An 8,079-nucleotide genomic window follows, 5' to 3' on the forward strand; every position below is an offset into this window, starting at 1 on the left:
GCAGCTCCAGCGGCGGGCGGGTTCGGCGGCGGTGGGCGAGACGGGGTGAGGCGGCGGGGGAGGGGGTATTTAAGAGGGGGTCCTGGCATGGAGGAGGGGGCAAAGCGGCAGCGGAGGCCCGGTCGGACTCGAGGTCCGAGCGGCAGCGGCGGGTTCGGCGGCGGCGCGGGGAGCTGGGCCGGCTCGGCTGGGCCTCGGCCTAGTCGGGCGCTGAAAACTTTTTTTTAATAAATTCCATCGAAACTAAAAAAATTCTAGAAAATAAAATAAAAATCTAAAAATGCCAAACAAATTTTCACCGTCTAAATAAAAATTTAGACAGTGAAACACGTGCAATTTTTCCTAAATTCGAATGAAATAGCAAAAACTCTGAAATAAAAATCTTATTTGATTTTATTATTAAATCTTCAATATTTCTTTATTTTGGGAAAGTCATTTTATTCCCTCTCTCATATTTTTATAATTGAAATAATTGAAGATAAAATAAATAAAACCAAATGATCCTATTTTCAAAATTTGAGAAAACTCGAATATGAAAATAACGAAATCCCCAACTCTCTCCGTGGGTCCTTGAGTTGCGTAAAATTTCTAGGACCAAAACAAAAGCAAATAAAATATGGTATGCAATGATGATCTAGTGTATAACATTCCAGATTGAAAATTTGGGATGTTACAAACCTACCCCCCTTAAGATGAATCTCGCCCTCGAGATTCGGGTTGGCTAGAAAATAGGTGAGGGTGGTCCTTCAGCAGATCTTCCTCTCGCTCCCAGGTGGCTTCATCCTCGGTATGGTGGCTCCACTGAACTTTGCAAAACTTGATAACCTTGCTGCGGGTGACTCGGCTGTCATACTCTAGAATTTTGACTGGTTTCTCCTCATAGGTCAAATCACTATCCAACTGAATCGCTTCCAGCGGTACTGCATCTCTCAGCGGTATATCGGCCATTTCTGCGTGGCACTTCTTCAACTGGGAAACATGGAACACATCATGAACTCCTGACAATCTTTCGGGCAATTCCAGTTTGTAGGCAACTTCTCCCATACGCTCCAAAACTTTGTATGGTCCTACAAAACGTGGTGCTAACTTTCCCTTAACTCCAAAGCGCTTAACTCCTCGAAGTGGAGATACACGAAGATAAACTCGGTCTCCGACTTCATATGCTGTCTCCTTGCGTTTAGAATCCGCATAGCTCTTCTGCCTGGACTGGGTTACCTTGAGCCTATCGCGAATTAACTTCACCTTATGTTCAGACTCCTTAACCAAATCTGGTCCAAACAACTGGCGGTCTCCAACTTCATCCCACAACAATGGTGTCCTGCACCTCCTTCCGTACAAGGCTTCGAAAGGGGCCATCTTCAAACTGGATTGATAACTATTGTTGTAAGAGAACTCTGCATATGGCAAATTGTCGTCCCAAGTAGATCCATAATCTAGCGCACAAGCTCTCAGCATATCCTCCAAAATCTGATTGACTCTCTTGGTCTATCCATCTGTCTGCGGATGAAAGGTTGTACTGAACTCTAGCCTGGTACCCAAAGTTTCGTGCAATTGATTCCAGAATTTTGAGGTAAACTGGGTTCCTCTATCTGATACAATGCTCCTCGGAACTCCATGCAGACATACGATCCTGGTCATGTATATCTTAGCCAACTTAGCACTGGTGTAAGTGGTCTTCACGGGGATGAAATGAGCTACCTTCATCAAACGATCGACTACAACCCAAATCGAGTCATAGCCTGAACGAGTCCTGGGCAATCCCGTGATAAAATCCATGCCTAACTTATCCCACTTCCATTCGGGTATCAGCAATGGCTATAACAATCCTGCTGGCTTCTGATGCTCTGCCTTCACTCTCTGACATACATCACAAACTGCTACATACTCCGCAATATCCTTCTTCATTCCGGTCCACCAGAAAGTATCCTTCAAATCCAAATATATCGTAGTATTTCCTGGGTGAATCGAGTACGGTGAATCATGGGCCTCCTGTAGAATCAACTTCCTGATCTCCGGATCATTAGGCACATAAACGCGGTCCTCAAACCATAAGGTATCGTGCTCATCCTCACGAAATCCTTTAGCTTTTCCTTTGATCATCTTCTCCTTTATAGAGGCAATCTCCTTGTCAGTCTTCTGAGCTTCTCTGATTTTATCCATTAGAGTAGACTGAATTTCCAATGCTGCTACATAGCCTCTCGGAACTATCTCCAAACATAGCTCGCGAAGATCCTCGGCTAATTCCTCCGGTAACTCTCTGGTCATGAGTGTGTTAACATGGCTCTTGCGGCTCAATGCGTCAGCTACTATGTTAGCCTTTCCTGGATGATAATGCACTCTCATATCATAATCCTTTATGAGTTCCAACCATCTCCTTTGCCTGAGATTCATCTCCTTCTACGTGAAGATGTATTTCAAACTCTTATGATTCGTATACACCTCACAATGGTTTCCGATGAGAAAATGTCTCCAGGTCTTCAACGCATGCACTACGGCTGCTAACTCCAAATCATGCGTAGCGTAATTTAACTCATGGGGTTTAAGCTGTCGTGAGGCATATGAAACAACTCTTCCCTCCTGCATAAGCACTGCTCCAAGTCCTCGACGAGAAGCGTCGCAGTAAACTTCATAATCCTTGCACTGATCTGGCAGAATCAACACTGGTGATGTAACCAAACGTTTCTTCAACTCCTGAAAACTGGCCTCACATTCCTCAGTCCAATTGAACTTGGTGTCTTTCTTCAACAACTCCGTCATGGGCTTTGCAATCTTTGAGAAATTCTCAATGAACCTCCGGTAGTATCCTCCGAGTCCAAGAAAACTCCGGATCTCTCCAACTGACGTGGGTGATTCCCGGTTTTTCACAGTGACGACCTTGGTGGGGTCTACTGTTATTCCTTCTCCGGATATAACGTGTCCGAGGAATCCAACTTCTTTCAACCAAAACTCACATTTGCTGAACTTAGCGTACAACTGATGTTCTCTGAGCTTCTCAAGTACCAAACGCAAATGCTCCTTATGCTCCTCTTCATTCTTTGAGTAGACCAAAATATTGTCAATGAATACTACGACGAACTTATCCAGAAACTCCATAAACACCTTGTTCATCAGGTTCATGAAATAGGTAGGTGCGTTAGTCAGACGAAATGACATAATGGTATACTCGTACAGCCCATACCTGGTGGTAAAGGCCGTCTTTGGTATATCCTGCTCTCGGATCTTCAATTGGTGGTATCCTGATTGCAGATCGATCTTGGAAAATACCTTAGCTCCTTGCAATCAGTCAAACAGATCATTGATCATCGGCAGTGGGTACTTGTTCTTGATGGTTACTTCATTCAGTCCTCGATAATTAACAACCATCCTTCTTCTCCACTAGAAGCACTGGCGATCCCCAAGGTGAAGAACTTGGGCGAATATAGCCTTTATCCAGTAACTCCTTAATCTGCTTCTTAATCTCCTCCAAATCTTTTGCGGGCATTCTGTACGGTCTCTTAGATATTGGCCCTGTGCCTGGCATAATCTCAATCAAAAACTCAATGTCTCTATCCGGTGGCATGCCTGGCAACTCCTCTGGAAATACGTTAGGGAAATCCTTCACCACTGGTACTTCCTCCTGTACAACTCCTAATAAGGAATTTACTCGAGTCCTCTTCGGCACATGCCGGGATACATACTTGATCCTTCTTCCTTCTGGGGTAGTAAGCAAAATCGACTTACTGGCACATTCAATGTTCCCTCCATACTTTGATAACCAATCCATGCCTAATATCACATCCAATCCTTGTGATTCCAATACTATTAGGTCCGAGGGAAATACGTAGTTACCAATCCTTAATGGTAACCGATCACACCATAGACTAGCCATATATTCTGCTCCTGGCGAGATTAACATGGGTGACCTAAGGGCTTGTGTTGGCAGTTTATACTTATCCACAAATCCCCTTGATATGTATGAATGCGGTGCACCAGTATCAAAAAGAATGAGTGCAGTAAATGACTTAACCAAAAACTTACCTATTACTGCATCTGGTTGGGCTTCAACCTCCTCCACGTTAACGTGGTTCACCTGTCCCCTGTTGAAAGGGTTCGGCTTCTTCCCAGAGCTTCCATTGCCATTTCCATTCTGGGCTTCAGGACATTCATTGGCATAATGTCCAGTCTTCTGACACTTATAGCAAGTGACTTGGGTCAGGTCTCTCTTGGCTGGGGTTGATGGGTTGGTATAGTTCTGTCCGTTGCTTCCTCCATTCCTATTACCATTCTTGGGGCCACTATGATTGTGCGAACTCCCTCCTCCATGGGTGTGCTGAAAATGTCCTCCCGATTTCGGGGTAAAACATGGCTTCTGCTGAGCTCCAGAATTGTACTTCCCTTGTCCATACTTCCTCTTGCGGTTGTCAATCTGCTGCTGCTTCCCTTCAATCATGAGGGCTCTATCTACCAACTCATGGTAGTTGTTGAAGGTTGCTACCATCAACTGCATGCTCACCTCATCATTCAGTCCTTCCAGAAACTTCTCCTGCTTAGCTGCATCTGTAGCAACGTCATCTGGGGCATAACGTGCTAGCTTACTAAAGTCATCCACATGCTGGCCTAAAGTACGTCCTCCTTGGCATAAGTTGTGAAACTCACGCTTCTTCATGGCCATAGCTCCTGCTGAAACATGGGCAGTACGGAAAGCCTGCTGAAACTGGTCCCATGTGACAGTGTCGATAGGATAAGTGGCTGTGAAATTCTCCCACCATGATGCTGCGGGTCCATCAAGATGATGTGCGGCAAAACGCACCTTTTTCGCATCTGTGCATCCTGCAGTGGTCAACTCCCTTCCTATCTTACGGAGCCAATCATCTGCAACTATCGGCTTGGTGTTACTGGAGAACACCGGCGGATTCAGTCTAAGGAAACGGGTTAAGTGATCGACAGGTGGTGGGTTGTTGTTGTTGTTGTTGTTGTTGTTGTTGTTGTTGTTGTTGTTGTTGTTGTTGTTGTTCCCTTGATTCTGATTCTGGACTAGTAACTGCATCAATGCATTCTGCTGCTGGATCAACTGAGTGAGCTCCGGTGGAAAAGCAAATCCATTGTCACGTCTTAGAGGCATCTGAGGGTTTTAGAAAAGATGAGAATGTAGAATATAATGAGGTCTAGAGAGAAAACACTACCCATATGCACAAGAGACAAAAGCAAACAATATCACTTCATTCAAATCAAACAAGGGCATACAACGGTCTGACTATCGTTACAAAAGTGCTCGGACTATACGAGATTCATGGGGGAATACTACTACTGTTATGGTGGTCGACTAGAAAAACTGCTCCGATGAAGACTCCATGATATCTGCTCCAGCTTCATCAACATAGTCATCATCGCTATCGTCTGGGTCCGAGTCGGTGTCGTCGATGATGATGTAGTTCTCTGGACAAGTGCAATCATCGTCTTCTCCTCCAGTCCCGGGGAATCCCATGAATACTTTCAACTTCTTATTCACGTCATCGTTCTTCTCCACGAGTGTTGCTATTTACTCCTTATATCTATCACGTGTAGACTTGAGTTCTTCCTCCAGCTCCGTGGTCTTGGTCATAGCCTTCTTTAGATCTATCATGCCTGCGCACATTTGGTTCTCCTGGCGATGAATGTGCTGGTTTAACTCCTGGATGAACGCTGCAATTGATCTATCCTTCCTGGTGCTGATCATCTCCCATTGTTCATCTCGGTGCCCACAAATTTGGTAAATAGTATCCTTGAGATCCTTGTGGTAAACTTCTCCAATGCGTCCCATGGTGATGTGGGCTGCCATGCTCTTTCCTAGACTCCAGGTTGGTGCATCAAAGGAAAACTCTATGGGCTCAGTGACGGGCATGAACGTCCTTCCTGGAACTTGAACTTGAATCATCCAACGCTCCTCCTCTGGTAGAGTGGCGATGTAGGTCTCGGTGAAGCTTGGTACTCCGATGTTCAGATACTTAGTAACTTCCTTCAAGTGACGTCCAAAGGGTGTATCTTCATCTGGTTGTGTGAACTTGTTCCTTGTATCCGCCATCCTAAAAGAGTAGAAAAGACGAGAGGTCAGAAATGAGAAGAGAGTAGTGATCTAGGGTTTAAATTTAGTGGTCGTGTCCTACAGTCAGCATGTTCTCTGATACCATCTTGTAGCGACCAGACCTCAAATAGTCCGATCTCTGTGCATCAGTGTCATCCCTGGATCAGTAATGCTGACACGCACAGTACTCGAAGGATTTATAACAAAGTAGCAATCACACACTTATTACATCGAATGTCTCAAAAGAGAACTTATTACAATAAATATGGCCTAGGCCATCTAATAACGATAACAGCGGAAGGCTTGGAAGATAAGTGAGTCCATCAACTCCAACGGCATCACTGAGTATAGAACCATGACCTAAGGCACCTTACTCGTCATCTGAAAAGTCTACAACATGAACGTTGCAGCCTGAAAACGGGTCAACACATGGAATATGCTGGCAATGTAACACATAGAGAGTAATGAACAGAAATATGCTATACTACATGCATATATGGCTGGTGGAAAGCTCTATGGTTACAGTTTTGCGTAAAGCCAATTTTTCCCTACTGCAAAGGAATAAATTTTATTTAACTATCATGGTGGTTGTTAAACATTGAGAAGATAGACATCCTCCCAAACCCAATTAAACATCATCATTAAACCCAACAAAATTAAAGTAAAGTAACATGATGAGATTCACATGATAATCCAAGTACTAGATAATCAAGACGTCCATAACCGGGGACACGGCTAACCATGATTAGTTTATACACTCTACAGAGGTTTGCGGACTTTTCCCCACAAGACTCGATCTCCTCCGTTGGGATTCTCGCACTACATATTGCTTGAGCAATGGATGACCGAGACATAGTCTTTCAGAAGTGTTTGCACCTTACGATCGGGTAGACAGTACCTCCTACATCCCCATCTGCTAGTCTACCATTGTAAGAGTTCACATAACTTAATCAACTATGCTAGAGCCCATAGTAGCTTGTGGCTGCACACGGAAGTTTCTAGCATGAATAATCTCATGATCCCTTTGAGCTTGGGTGGCGGTCCATAAAGAAAAACATGCAATCGTTGGAATACCCAGGTGCCTCAATCCACCCAGATGTGTATTAAAGTTGCCACCTTAAATAAACCATTAATTTAACAATCTCACATCTGTCATTGATACACTCACCCAATCCACGTCTACTAGCATAGCATAGCAATAAAAGCAAACATAGAAGTAATCCCAATGGTTTGATAATAAAACAGGTAATAGGTACTACCTCATCTACTTCCCCAAACCCACAATTTAATTAGATACTAATCATACAATGTTTGAGGATTGATCTAATGCATAAAAATGGGTATGAAAGAGGTATGATCAAAGTGTTACTTGCCTTGCCAATGATCCGTGAAACTAGAGATTCGAAGTAGCAAACGGTGCACTCCGGGTACTCTATCGCAAACAAACAAGCATACAATAAGTACTCGCCTAATGCACAGGTAAAACTCAAATAAGAGATCTAACCAGAAAGTTCAACTTAAGAACTCTGGTTTGCAAAAAGAAATCAAATCAAACGAAGCAACGAAAATCAAACGGCAAAAGAAACAAGCTTCGTTTACTAATCTGGACCTAAGTCAAATTTTACAGTAGCAAAAACTTGTTTGAGTTGGTTAAACGGAAAGAGGGTTTCGAGATGAAACTCTAGGCGCTTGAATCGCCTGATTCCGATAAACGAGCGAAAAGTTAAACTAAAACGAAAATCGGATCAGAAATCACGATCAAAAATAATCGCGGAAAATCCCAGAAAAAGAAAAAAACGGATGAACAGACTAACGAACGAACGCTCGCTGTCTGCGGCTAAGCGATGAAAACCGTTCGTTAAAACGAACGTACGAACAAACGTCCGCTAACTAAACTAAACCGAAAAAACCCGATTTATTCTAAAAAATGAAAACTAGGGTTTTTCTAAAAAAACGGATCGGGTTTTAAAAAACTGGACCACGGCGGCGGGCGGCGTATACCTCCGGCGAGGTGCTCCGGCGGGGCGTTGGGAGGCGAC

Source organism: Triticum dicoccoides, chromosome 1B (genome assembly GCF_002162155.2).
Source record: "Triticum dicoccoides isolate Atlit2015 ecotype Zavitan chromosome 1B, WEW_v2.0, whole genome shotgun sequence".
Taxonomy (NCBI): Eukaryota; Viridiplantae; Streptophyta; class Magnoliopsida; order Poales; family Poaceae; genus Triticum; species Triticum dicoccoides.